This window comes from Saimiri boliviensis, chromosome 2 (genome assembly GCF_048565385.1).
Source record: "Saimiri boliviensis isolate mSaiBol1 chromosome 2, mSaiBol1.pri, whole genome shotgun sequence".
Classification (NCBI taxonomy): domain Eukaryota; kingdom Metazoa; phylum Chordata; class Mammalia; order Primates; family Cebidae; genus Saimiri; species Saimiri boliviensis.
The window spans coordinates 92,326,845-92,341,692 of NC_133450.1; positions in this window are offsets into that span (position 1 = coordinate 92,326,845).

The following is a 14,848-nucleotide window of genomic DNA, read 5'->3' on the forward strand; positions in this document are numbered from 1 at the left end:
CAAATTAATGTAAGATCCTAGTGGTGAGCTATTAACTCAGTCTTCTCATCTCTTGCACACAGTTTTCCAACTCGGAGTGTGTGTCTCTTGCATGTGTGTTTTTACTGTACCGCACTATTGTTTAATTACAAGACAATTGCCTCAACTGAGCCAGCATTATCATCCTTGATAATGCTGGTAGCAGGCAACTGAGACAAAATGATTCCAAACCTATGTTGTGTTCAATAGTTCTTTAGAGGATTTCTCTCTTCATAGTTCTGGCTCATTCATGTTTGATTCAGCACATTTGTTCTTTAAAAAAGGCATAGCTTAGAAGAGTTTCAGGGTGGGTTAATAACTCAACTGAAAATGGCTGCTCGCATTGTAAAAGCTTGTTCCTGCAGTTGCTTGAGGCTTTCTTCAGTTTTGCCGCTCTGCAGCTTCGGCCCAGTTGGTAAACAGCTTAAGTCCAGACATCTTTTCATTCTCTGAGCAGCGGATTGAAGTAAAAATGCATATAAGTGGCGACTGACTGGCGCTGGCCTAACAATAGCCTGTAACATTATGCAAGGGTATTTACATAGGAATAAGGCCTTACTAAAAGAGATGGGGCAATTAATGATGTGGGCCACACATATAAGGAAAGTTTGTCCAATCCTTTCCTCAATAAAGATCTTTTGTAAAGTGCTATGGAAACTCATAGGGGCCTCAAAGAGATTAAGGGTGGGACTCTTCTAGGACTTTCAAATATATATATGTGTGTGTGTGTGTGTGTGTGTGTGTGTGTGTGTGTATAATCTTTAAAAAGCTAAATGGTATTAAATAAATGCTCAGGAAAGAATATGAATTCCTTGTTTTGTTCCGATCGTTTTAGATGGTTTCTCCAACCCTGTAAAGGAAAGCAGTTCAGGCCGGTTGCAGTGGCTCACGCCCTTAATCCCAGCACTTTGGGAGGCTGAGGCAGATGGATCACAAGTTCAGGAGTTCAAGATTAGCCTGGCTAAGATGTTGAAACCCTGTCTCTACTAAAAATACAAAAATTAGTCGGGCATGGTGGTGGGCACTTGTAATCCCCGCTACTCGGGAGGCTGAGGCAGAGAACTGCTTGAACCCAGGAAGTGGAGGTTACAGTGAGCCAAGATCGCGCCACTGCACTCCAGCCTGAGTGACAGAGCAAGACTCCGTCTCAAAAAAATAAATAAGGCAGTTCATATTTTCAGTTCTCTTATCTTCCTTTTCCATTTTTGGTGATGTTTACTGAAGAGAGAATCGTTCTGAGATAGACAAGTTCTTGAGTTACCTTCCTTCCCTGTTTGAAATTGAAGCACCATTTAAAAAATATTTGAAAAGTTTTGCTGTCCTTATTTCAAGTCATGTTTATGAGTGGGAGAAAAAAATTGTCTGGTGGTGTGGGCTAAGGGGAAAGTCCCAGGGCTTGCACAATGAAATGAACAGCCACCAAAACAGGAAGGGATCTGAAAGCAAAGTCAGGGTTGTGTCCTAGGAAAATGTGAAAACATTGATGAAAACCTAGCCCTTTTTTGGGATATATATCTTAATAGAATAAATATCTTAAGTCCAGATAAAAGTTAAAAAGTCAAATGCTTAAATTATTTCCAACGAATACTGTCCCAATACTATCGCCAATGATTTTGTTTTTTGCGGGAGGGGGGCCCGGGGTGGGAGTGGGAAGAGTGGGAAGTCCTCCTCATTCCACCCCCACCCTGAGCTCCCCAATCGCAGCGGTGAAAGACAAATCTGGGGTAGGTCTTTCACATGGTTTCATTCTTATTAAAGCCTCCCCATCTGCTTCTCCCCTTCGCCAGATAGCATTACTGTTTTTATTTCTTTGATGAGAATATTTTTGATAAAGTATCATCAGCATTTAAAAAACAAGAGACAGAAGAATATTACTCTTTGGATAATCCAATCCCTATTTATGTGTTTTGTGACCAATTAGAACAGCTACTATGCATGGTAGGCAAAACCCTTCAGCTTCTTTCTTTTTAAATGTTATATCTCACTCAGAGGACATTTTCGAAGAAAGCAGAACTTTGGCAGGGAGTGCTCGAGCTCTGTTTGCACTTTTCTAGTGAACCGGATGTTACTTCCAAAGTTGTTTTTCATCCCATTTCCTCATTTATAGCTGGTTCATGAAATTCATGTCCATATGAGATCAGGGAAATAAAATCTGAATGTGATAACGCATAAGCTTCGGGTGCCCGTGTGCGTGTGTGTGTGTGTGTGGGGAGGGGGGTGTGTGGTGTACAGAGAAAGTGATTTCAGCTGCAGCCCTGTCAAGCAGGCAAAAATCAATGCCTCATTCAGGACTATTGATCAGTACTAAATTAATTAGACTCCAAGGCTTATGGCAGTTGATAAGACAACTTGTTAATTTAGTCAATGATAGTGTTTTCCCTAAAGCAGCAAATACCCTCTTCTTTAGAAAAGGCATTTCTCATAGTTGCTGCCAGTTCTTTTTCATTGTTTTCATCTTTCTGGTTTTCTTTTCTTTTTCTGGGAAAGGGGTAGTAAGGAGGTGGTGGGTTTGTGTGGGAAGGAGGGTGTTGGGGGAGCTCAGTGGGCAAGGGAGTGCCGTAAAAATGCAGATGCTGAGGCGTCAGTGTCGGTGTGGAATATGCGTTAGCCCACTTCCATTTTGGTTCCCTTGCCTAACACTGTAGTTTTAGGACGAAAAGAATGCAGCAGCCAGGTTATAAGCCGAGACCTTGATTTCCTGTAGGGCTTTGGCCACGTAAGGCCACTCCAGCCCTACAAGGATGTTCATTTGGAAGGGGGCTACTTCCTAAACCTTCATTTAGAATTGACTGATACAGATTGCTTTTGCCTTTCATTGAAACCGGCAACAGTGATGGTCATAGTCAATAACAAAGACTTCAGCCCCTGTCGGTAACGCAAACTGTGAATGGAATGAAGGTATCCCAGAATGCCCTGAACATGGGGCAGTACTTCCTGCTGGCTTAGAAGGACAAAAGGACAAAGCCCGGGAGTGTAGGGGTCCCACCAACAGCTCTTGGAGGCAACCGCCTGCCATCAGCAGCACTCCGACCCTCTGAGAATGCTAATAAGCTAGTGAAGAGCTCAGCTTTCTTGCCATAATTCTATAGCGTGGTCGAGGACCCCATAGTGCTCACTAAATAAAGACAACTAATTGAGAATTTTTTGCACATTTTGCCCAGGGGACTTGTTGTTCATTCGATTCTTTGGGGAGAATGTACCCCTACTGACAAGAGGAGCTGATTGTTTTGGCAGCCTCATGTTACTCTTCCCCGGGTCTAAGACTGACTTTCAAAGTATGACAAAAATGTTTGATTTTGATTTTTTTAATTACGTTGCTGGGAATTATTTTAGATCTCGAAGAATAGGCGTTCTAGTGTTCATCTTAAAAAAAAAAAAAAAAAAAAAAAAATCCTGGCAGAGTTTTTTGTATTAAAGCCCCATTTTTTTCCTTTTTTTTTTTTTTTTTCTTAAATTGTATTTTCTGTGGTGAGGCCTACATTTTTGTGTCTGCAGGTGACACGTTGATTGAAACTAAAATTAATAAATCAGCTGAAAAGCTCACACCTACAGCTCACAGCAGGGCCTGGAAAACACATTTATAAAGGGAGCTTTATGCCCTCATATAAAGAAGGAATAAATTACAGAAGCACTTGTTGCCCTGGGACTTGGTTTTGCTTTGCAATCTGGTATCTTATTTTTTTTGGAGGCTTATTGTTAATCAACAGGTTCCTGGTTGCTTTAGCAGGTGACTTTGCTATTAATCTCTTATTTGACCATTATAGCATATTAATGAGGAGGCTTCTAGATGTGGCTCTGTCTCCTGACCAAGGAATTAGTTTAAAAGGTGCACTTTTTACTCAATGGCTTGCAGTTAGCCACGTTGAGGACCAAATGCAAAGTAGCATTTTCTGCAGCTTGTATAGTATTAAGGAGTGTTTTACTACCATATGTGTCTTACTGTGCTTTTCTTCTCTCCTACACTTATTTCTTCACCATGGAGGGCAATTATGGAACTTACCAGTCTCTGTTCATTTTTTTTTAACAAAATAGAATTACATGTAAATGACAAAATGATATCCTTTCTTATTAACGTGCACTCTTATTTTAATTAAACAATGTCAATGTTCTTTGGAGGTGTGTTCTGAATTAAAATGTATGATTTGGGAAGGCAAGAGGCTCAACAGTTCTCACCAGAACTAGATTAATAAATGTCATCACTAGTGCAGGAATTTAACCATCACGTTTCCCTTTAGAGGCTGAGGTAATTGGAAATGTTTAAGTTTGACAAAAGAAAGAAGTAAATATACCTATAGGGGTAGTTTAGAAATATAAAGAAGGACTGAGAATTTAAGTCTTAAATTTGTAATTACAAGGATATCTGAAGCACATAATGGTGCAAAGGGGCTGAGACAGCCCCAGATAGGAGAACAACTGCTTTGTCCCCAGTCTGCAGAGATTTCAAAGAACATCCTCTGGCCCCAAATTATGATTATTATTCATTTCTTTTCAAATCTTCAAGACAATTTGGTTCACACCTCAAATATCCATGCTGTCTTCCTTCTAAACCTAAGAAATTTCAAGTCTGTGTCTTTCTTATTTTTAACTTAACAAAATTAAGGGTTTCTGCCAACTGGGGTACATTTGATATCACTGCCTATCTTACCTTTCAGACTAAGTCCTGAAGTATCTTCATTCTGGGGGGGGAAGATCAACATCGTCATCTCTTTCATTAAGAAATTTTCTGGTTAAGTTTCATGAGGAAGGCAAGTTAGAGCTATTAGTGAAAAAAGCTGAATGTTAATCACAAGAATGCATGAGTGTGGACATTAACAGGACTTTCACACTTGCCATTATTTTTGAAACATGTCTTTAAAAATACATATCAACAAAAAATTATCGGGGTTATCCTAGGGCTGTAATATTAGGCCACTCTCATAGATGAGGGCAACTGGAAATACTACTGTCCCCTTAAAAGGGTTATCCAAGTAACCAGCTTCACCACTGGAATTACTCTACCAAGGTGACCATTTCATAAGAAGCAGAGGGACCCTTATCTGCTCCAAAACAACATTGTTACCTGGAATCTGTTTCCTCATTCTAGATGTATTTGTTTGGGCCAAAAAGCTAAAAGACTTTGGCGAGGGTTGCTGCTGCCCACCTCCAACAACCCCCGCCCCCCCCCCCCCAACACACACAAATAGTTGACTGAAGCCTTGTTTATCTTTTAAAACTGGGGAAGAAAAAATACTTTTCTGCACTGCACCATAACAAAACTTATGCTCCAGTGACACAAAATTGACAGCTTTAAGTCTTTATGTACCTGTGGCAAGCCTGTAATCCCAGCTGCTCTGGAGGCTGAGGCACGAGAATCGCTCCAACCTGGGAGGTGGAGGCTTCAGTGAGCCAAGATTGTGCTACTGCACTTCAGCCTGGGCAACAGAGACTCCGTCTAAACACACACACACACACACACACACACACACACACACCCCTTACATTAAAAGAAATTGAGGAAGTGGCTAGTGCATTCTAAGAACAGTCAGGTTAATTTTTTTTTTAATACTTGTACTACAAATTCTTAGAAAACAAGTTTGTACCAGAGTATTGGAGTCTGCGGCTGCTGTAGCATGTGTTTACAATGAAGGATAGTTACTGTTAGAGAACTTTCCCCTCCCCCAGTTCTCCCTCAAGTACTTCCAGCCAGGGAGGTTTTCAGCCCTTTTTGTCTTTTACAACTTAAGCAACATCAGACACATTTCTGCAATGCATATGCAGATTTTTACCTCTTGTTACTTTCTCTAATGAGCGTTCACTTAATCAATTTGACAGTAGCCTTTATCCCCCAGGCCCCTTCCCCCCGCTTTTTTCCACATCTACTAAGAAAGTTTTTAGGGAAAAAAACAAGTGTTAACAGATTCAAGGGGGCATTAGCGACGTGAAATGGTAGCTGGCCTAAGTGGGGTGACTCATGAGGCTTCTACCACTGGTTCTGTCCAGCTTCTGAAAAGAGGAAGCTGGTCTGCCAAGCTTATGAGGTAGCATGTATTTTTATTGCCAGTAGAAAATGATTTTCCTTTTCAAGAATTCAAAATGATGTTTTTTGTTTGTTTGAGACAGGGTCTCACTCTCTCACCCAGGCTGGCATGCAGTGGTGTGATCTCGGCTCACTGCAATCTTCGTCTCCTGGGCTTCGGCGATTCTCCCATCTGAGCCTCCCGAGTAAATGAGACCACAGTTGCATCCAACCAAGTCTAGCTAATTCTTGTGGATTTTTGTTGTTGTTGTTGTTGTTTGTTTCTTTTTTGTAGAGACTGGGTTTTGCCATGTTGCCCAGACTGGTCTGGAACTCCTGAGTAATCTGCCTTCGTTGGCCTCTCAAAGTGCTGGGATTACAGGCGTGAGCCACCATGCCTGGCTGATTGTTACAAATTAACCACACTTGAGTACATTTTTCATAGCCCCATATCTTTATCTTGCCAAGAGCACTTTTAAAAATTTTATCCAAGAGACAATCTTGCTATGAGACACCAGGAACTGACTCACATTGGCATTCTCCCACGAAATTGCCCAGCAGGGCATCCTAGATCACCTGAGCAGTCTTGACTTTGTTCATTGCCTTTCCTGCCTGGAGGTGAGAAGCGCAGGGGCAGAGGGCAGGTGGGCTTAAATCTAATGTTGTTCAATCTTCCTAGCCAATGGGTGATGATACCCAAATCCTGGGAGTGCGCCCTCTCTCTTTCTTCTCTGTCTCTCTCTCTTCTCTCTGTCTCTCTCTCCTCTCTTTCTCTGTCTCTTCTCTCTCTGTCTTCTTTTTCTCTCTCTCCCTCTCTATCTTCTCTCTGTCTCTGTCTCTCTCTCGTCTGTCTCTGTCTCTTTTGAGATAGGGTCTCGCTCTGTTGTCCAGGCTGGAGTGCAATGGCACAATCATAGCTCACTGCAGCCTCATCTCCTGGGCTCAAGTGAGCCTCCCATCTCAGCCTCCCAAGTAGCTGGGACTACAGGAATGTACTAGCACTCGTGTTGTTGTTGTTGTTGTTGTTGTTGTTGTTTAGTGGAGATGAGGTCTCACTGTCTTGCCCAGGCTGGTCTCCAACTCTTGAGCTCAAGCAATCCTCCTGCCTCAGCCTCCATAAGTGCTGGGATTACAGGTGTGAGCCATGGTGCCCAGTCTTTTTTTTTTTTTTTTTTTTAGAGCTGGGTGTCTCACCATGTTGCCCAGGCTGCTCTCTAATTCCTGGACTCAACTGATCCTCTTGCCTCAGCCTCCCAAGTAGCTGGGATTACAGGAATGAGCCACCATGCCCAGCCTCAAATCATGGGGGTTCTTAATCATATTCTGAACTCAACATCAACCTGAATCTGCTCCTGGGTGATAATAAGATCACATATGGCACAGCTGCTGGGATTTAGCAGGCTTTCAAGAAACAAAGACAAAGACAAAGTGAGTTCTGCCCTTCTCTTGTCTCCAGCCAGATAAAGTTTTCAGCCCTGGTGGGTAGAAGCAGCATCAAGGAAGCTTGCTCAACCCCTCCTCTGGCCCCTCCAGCGAATGTGTGTCCTTAGCCTTAGCCAGTTTTACAGCTCACTCACTTGACTCTCTTTCACTTTATCAAAGCCAGGAAAGTACCTCTAGCCAAAGAAAAGGAGGAGAAGGCCCCCACTGACTCCTGCTCCACCCCGGTTCTGTGCTGGAGCCGTTCAGTTTTGCCTTTCCTGATGACTCACCCGCTGTCTCCCTGACTTCCATCCAATAGGCCCTACTGCCAGCCAATTGTTCACCTTCTAGGTTCAAACGGAGAGAAACTTGGTTTTAAGACAATCGGGGTCTGGTCTGTATTCAGAGGTTATCACTTAGGTTTGTTAGGTCTCTTACAGCTCTTTTTTCTTTTCCCATCTTATCATTCACTTAGGAGATGGAGTTTCACACTGTCGCCCAGGCTGGAGTGTAACGGGGTGATCTCCGTTCACTGCAACCTCCGTCTCCCAGGTTCAAGTGATTGTCCTGCCTCATCAGCCTCCCGAGAAGCGGGATTACAGGAGCCCGTGACCACGCCCAGCTAATTTTTTTGTATTTGTAGAGACGGCATTCACCAAGCTGGCCAGGTTGAACTCCTGACCTCGTGATCCGCCAGCCTCAGCCCCCAAAGTGCCGAGATTGTAGGTGTGAGACACCGCCCCTGGCCCTCCTGTCTTTTTTCGTCGTTGTTCAAGGTAAGAGTCTATATACAACCGGTTGCCTGCCTGCCCTCACTTGAGTGCCTGTTCTACTTAGGCAAATTCGGTACTGTCAAGAGAGTCTCCAGCTGAGAGTCCTCTGAGGTCTGGGAAGGAGTACCACTTTAGAGTTTACGGCCCCGCTTTCGTGAGGAGACCCTGAATTCTAAGGACTGCACCGACATTTCAAGAAATGCTGAAGAGGCCGGGCGCGGTGGCTCACGCCTGTAATCCCAGCACTTTGGGAGGCCGAGGCAGGTGGATCATGAAGTCAAGAAATCGAGACCATCCTGGCCAACACGGTGAAACCCTGTCTCTACTAAAAATACAAAAATTAGCTGGGCATGGTGGCGCACGCCTGTAATCCCAGCTGCTCAGGAGGCTGAGGCAGGAGAATTGCCTGAACCCAGGAGGCGGAGGTTGCGTTGAGCCGAGATCGCGCCATTGCACTCCTGCCTGGGTAACAAGAGCGAAACTCCGTCTCAAAAAAAAAAAAAAAAAAAAAAAAAAGAGCTGAAAAGTCTGAGTGACATTATCAGAACTCAATCCTCCGGGTTAGAAAAGCAGAATGGAGGCCTCACCCCAAGACCTATTTGACCAGAATCTGCATTTTAACAAGATCACCAGGTGATTCATATGCACATTTCTTTAATCGCCTGAGGGTCGGTGCCGAGGCAAGCAAATAGAGTACACTTGTGGATTCTTCAAATTCATTTTCTTTTATTCACAATCCCTAGTGAGCCAGGGAGGATGTGGGGTTTGGGTTGGAGGGGAAAGTGAAGTATGAAGAACAGTGGGAATCAGCAGGAGAGAAACATCTCCATTACTACTAACCTAGTTTTCTAAACCTTTTAGCACGCACACAATTTAAAGTTTATGCTGTTAGGTCCCTATTCCTCCTGGAAATAATTTGGAATTTGATCTGACTCGCCTCTCCTTTATTTTGCACCTTGAAATGTCTTCCGCTGTATTGACCTTTTCAGCTTATTAATAGAGTGATTTGACCCTAATTTCTGCTTTTTACTTAAGATTCCTTAAGATTCTTTCTCTCTCTCTCTCTCTCTCTCTCTCTCTCTCTCTCTTTTTTGAGACAGAGTCTTGCTCTTTCACCCAGGCTGGAGTGCAATGGTGTGATCTCCGCTCACCACAACTTCTGCCTCCTGGGTTCAAGTGATTCTCCTGCCTCAGCCTCCAGAGTAGCTGGGATTACAGGCGCAAGAGACCATGCCCGGCTACTTTTTTGTATTTTTTTTTTTTTGAGACGAAGTTTCGCTCTTGTTACCCAGGCTGGAGTGCAATGGCGCGATCTCGGCTCACCGCAACCTCCGCCTCCTGGGTTCAAGCAATTCTCCTGCCTCAGCCTCCTGACTAGCTGGGATTACAGGCAAGCGCCACCATGCCCAGCTACTTTTTTGTGTTTTTAGTAGAGACGGGGTTTCACCATGTTGACCGGGATGGTCTCGATCTCTCGACCTCGTGATCCACCCGCCTCGGCCTCCCAAAGTGCTGGGATTACAGGCTTGAGCCACCGCGCCTGGCCCTTTTTTGTATTTTTAGTAGAGACAGGGGTTTCACCATGTTGGCCAGGTCTTGAATTCCTGACCTTGTGATCTACCCGTCTCGGCCTCCCAAAGTGCTGGGATTACAGGCGTGAGCCACCGTGCCAGGCTAGGATTCGTTTCTATTTAGACTTCATTTTAGAAAATGTGATGGTTTTGTTGGGCTAATAGAAGAACCTGCCACCGAAGATGCTTCTTGAAAAGGTTTAGCCATTCTTCCTCTCACAGGTAAGTATGGTTCTCTGCCCTGAGCCACATGGGTGGTGAGTGAGAGCCATGAGCCGGGGTAGGAAAAACATGGTCTTCAAAAGCACGGAGATGTAGATTTACAAACCTGGTTCCACCATAAGGAATACCTGTGACTTTTGACAAATGATTTAACGTTCTCCAAGCTCTGGATTGTGCTGTGGGAAAAGGAGGTGGTAACTAGAAGGGTTGTTGGGTTGACTGAAGAGGTAACATTTCAGTGATGCCTACACAAAGTCGGTGTTTGGAAAATGAGAAGTGCCTTTCCCTTTGGGCTTTCCTGGAACGGCCTCTGAGGAGCTATTTCAAAAGGAAGCTTAGCTGCTTCACCCGCTAGAGCAGAGGCCCTCCAACTTGCTAATAAGTCATTTTAAGGTAGGTGAGAATCCATGCTTCTTGGGTTGATAAATAAAATAGACCCCATATACTAAACACCTACAATGTGGCTGTGATATTTAGCGTGTGCTTTCACCTTCCTGAATCATTCCCCATTCCCCCGTGTTCTGTGAAATGGAGATTATAATGACTAATAGGATCGTTGGGGTTGGTTAAAGAGGTTGCTTTACATTCATTATCTTACTTGATTCTCCCAACAACGGGGTGAAATTGGTCTTACCTGGCCCTATTTTATAGCCGAGGAAACTGAGGTTCAGAGAGGTCAAATCATTCACTCAGGATCATAGAGCTGATAAATGAGAGCCAGGTCTTAAGCCTGCCTGCGTCTCTCTAATCCAAAATATATGTGCTCTCCATTGTACTTCCTGTGCCTTAGGGAAACTGATTAGTGAAAGAGAAAACTAGGCAATGGGAAATGCTTGAGTATTTTCAGTCTTCATAATATTCAGTTCAAATTGTAGGAAGGGCAGTGATTTTCAAACTTCTTTTCTGTTTTAAATCTGCAAAAAAAAAAAAATCTGCCACAGACCAGAGAGGAGAAAGTTCCCCCCTAAATAGTGTCAATCTTTGCGGTTAATAAAGCAACTCTCTCGCTTCCGCAGGATTGTGAAGTGGGATGTCCAAACCTGAGAAGAAGCGTTCTTTACTCTGCCTCTGAATAGAGTCGGAGCTTCAGGCTTCAGGGAGGGACAATTGCCATCAAAAGTCATGATGCCCAGGAGCAGATGTTGCCCAGAATTTTGGAGATGTTATGAACCAAGATGACTTGACTCCAAAGTGACAACCCCACTAAGAAGGTGAGTCACTCCAATTCAGAAAGTCGGGTGCGGGGAGGGGGTGGTGATGAGGATTGATGAGAAACTAACGTGCATCCCTTGAGGACCAGCTGAGGAAGGGAGAGACATAGAGAATGGGTAGGGAAAGGAGGAAAAGGACTTGCACAAAGAGAAGGACGTGATGCTGTGAAAAACAGCGCGGACCATCCAAACTCAGGCTGCCACGCTGAACCAGCTTCTGGTATTTTCCTGCGCTTTCCTCTTTGATCTGGACAGGAGGAAAAATTAGTTTCCTATGCAGTCTGTTAAACACTGGATGAGTTGCTATGCCATGTGAAAATGTTTGTGTCTACAAATAATGTGTTTACACGCAGAAACATTCTGGAAAACCTAAAACGGAAGGAGACTTAATAACAAGTGCATTTCAGGTGAAAATATGTCTTCTGTCCTTTGGTGGCTCCGTGGGGAAAATGACCCTGTGATAGTGAGGCTGGCCCTTCAGGACCTTGGCTTTGATTGGCTTCCTGTTTCTCACTATTTCCTAGAACTGAGCAGGGAGTGTGCCTGTAGAATAAGGTCCAATTAAAGGCAGTCCTTAAAATAGGTAAGGCTCATTAGTGCTATCGGCATGCCAGGTTTCACACATAAAGCCCGAGAGAGGTATATTTTAATGTGATTAACTTACGATATAAAAGTGTTCCAACTGCTAGTAGCATGAGCTGTATTTTAGTGACTTTCTGATTGTTTTTAAAAATGAAAGAAGTCTGCTAAGATATGCAACTTCCCTTTCCCTTGTATGGGACTGTTTTGTTGTAACCATTGATTTCTTGCTCAGCAAAAGCAAAAGAAACTCCAGGTGTCTGCTTTATTGATGAACGTACCTGTAATTTGAGTGATTGAAGCTAATAGAGCTTCACAATTCCAATAATTTGAAATTGTTAAATGTCTGATCTTTTTAGTGGACTATGCGTATCTCCTTATTTTTGTAAGTAAAAAGAATTTGAACATCTCATCCTAATAAAATCCAAGCACTGCCGTCTGTCTGCTCTCGATTAATCAGCAAAGAATTGCTGTGTTGAGGTTGCTCAACTCAAGGAACAATTTTCAGAAAAGCTCAAGCTCATGTAAACTGGTCCCTGAAAATAACAGCACCCGCAATATTTTTGTTTGAGTTTCTGTGTGTCGTTAGATTTTATTTTTTTGGCTTCAGATGCCCTTGTCCCAAGAAGTCCCCTGGACTGCTAACTCCCTGATCTGTCTAGTGACAGGAAGTGCATCCTTGTTTTATAAGGTGGAGGACGTCGAGTGATAATGTACCACTATTTTGTTTTAAACCACAGCCAGGTTTGTTTTTGTAACTGTCAGCAATGTTTGGCCTATTTTGAGAATGTAGGACAGGGTTAAGGATTAGTACCAGCATTCTCCTTTCTGTGTATCAGAGCCGCTTAGCAGTAATTAATCAGGACATTAGGTTTTGTACTCTTGGTTCAGGTCATTTGCCTATGAGCTGCTCCAGCCTTTTACAAAGGAATACTGCATATGTTTCTGGGTACCTTTTTGAGAGAAGATTTAAATTGGCCAGATGAATAATACTTTGTTACAAGTGTTTTGCCCTAGGCAAAAAGGTTTTCTTCATATTATCATAGCCTGAAGCTGCAATCCCCAAGCTTGATGTGACTGGTGTTACACAGTCACATGGCAATGATGTAAGAACAGGCCTCTCTGTGTCAGACAAATCTGGATTTAGGGGAATTATAGCAGATGTTGCAAAATGGCAACAGTTTAGCAAGTTCCTTTTATCCCACTGTTGGGAGGCAGGACTACTAAGCGTACCAGACAGAAAAGAATGTTTTCTTTGATCCCTTACACTCTAGGGTAGGGACTTCCCCAGTTAGAGAACATCGTTAATGATATAGTTATACAGTCACTGATGGATCAGAATACAGAATTAAGGGCTGGCTTTTTTCTTCTTTTCTTTTGCGTGTTTTTTTTTTTTTTTTTCCCAGTATTTGTTTTGATTGAGCTTAGTATTTATGGTCATTTACACTGTAAGCTTCAGAAACTCTCTAAGGTTTTATTCTTAGTAAAGAAAGCTTTATTCAGTAGAAGAAACAGTAACGATAAAAAAAAAAAAAGCTAACCTCCACAAAAAATATTTTAACTTGGGCAACTCGGTCAACTCAAACCTATTAATTACACCTACGTTACATGAATCCTCAGAAAGAGAAAATGGAAAATGCAGCAGTTGTTTTACTTTCCACATTCTAATAAGTTTTAATGAGTATATTCAATCCTGCTTAATAATGAGGTATGTTGCACTGTCATGGTTCACACAAGTCTTAGTTTCCCAAAAGAAAAAGCTGTCTTCAAAAGCTTGGGATTCCTCTGATCAAGAATCCTTACTATTTTATTCTAATAAAATTATTTCATATACACGATGAAGGTGAGTAGGTAGATAACAGCGACAGGGGACAAAAACAAACACAAAAGCCATTCCTTGACAGGAGAAGTGATGCCAGGTTTGATTTATGGGACCTGTGTTTAGCTGTGGGTTGTGTGCATTTGCAGGACTATCTCTGAATCTTTAGAACTTTCAGAACTATATTAAATTATTACGACAGGATGTTGCCTGTTGGATTTAATTACCTACTTGTGAAAGACCGCGTGTGCATCCAAAACAACAAGAAATAATTTTCCACTAGGTAAAGATTTCCAATTATCATTAAAACACACATGCAATGAATTTGCTCTTTTATGCAAATGTTTATTGATCATTTCCGTTGGAGCATTAGACAGTGAAATGCGTGCAAACATTTAGACAATTTCTTTAAATGGCTTCTGTCTTTACAAAAAGTATTTTTGAAAATTTAAGTGCTTTGATTTTTAGGCTGAATTTAATCCTGATTTTTAGGCTGATTTAATCCTGAAAATTAGGATCGATGCTTAGAGCCCTGAAATACCTAGTGTATAAATTTTTCAGACAGTTTTTATTTAAAATTAAAAAAGGGTGAACATAAGATGTATTTAAAGAGTATCGATGTAAGTAGCTAAATTTTGTATATTTTTTGATAAGATCAAAGGTAAAAACATAAAAGCAGGCTGAGAGATGACTGTCAATAATGCTGCATCATTCTTCATATTATCCATAGTTGTATTTCATTATCTTTGTGGATTTTACCACTTTTGAGCTAGAGAAAAGATTTGCTAATGCAGCACAAAGACAGAGAATGAGGAGGAAGATACTGGCTTTTGTCATTTGAATAACAGAAATTACATAGAAATGGACTATAGTTATATTAATTGCTGTCCCTTTAATAGGATAAGCATATATTCTCAAAATAAATTCTAGAAATCCATGTAAAACTTACACTTTAATAATTCTGAAATCTTATTTTATTTAAATGTAAAACTTGGGATACCTGTCTTTATTGAGAGCTTTTAAAATGGAAGCTCCCTTAAAAGTGTTAGCTCTAACTTTGAATTTACAGTTACTTGATAAGATATTCACATTTACTGGACAATACTCATCTAAACCCCTGAATGAATCCTTTCCTATGATTTAAATTAACCTCTTAATGACCCAAAGCCAGGTCAATAACACATTTTACATTTGGTTACAAAGGGAACCCTAATGATTGGGTTAAGTATCGAAGTGCA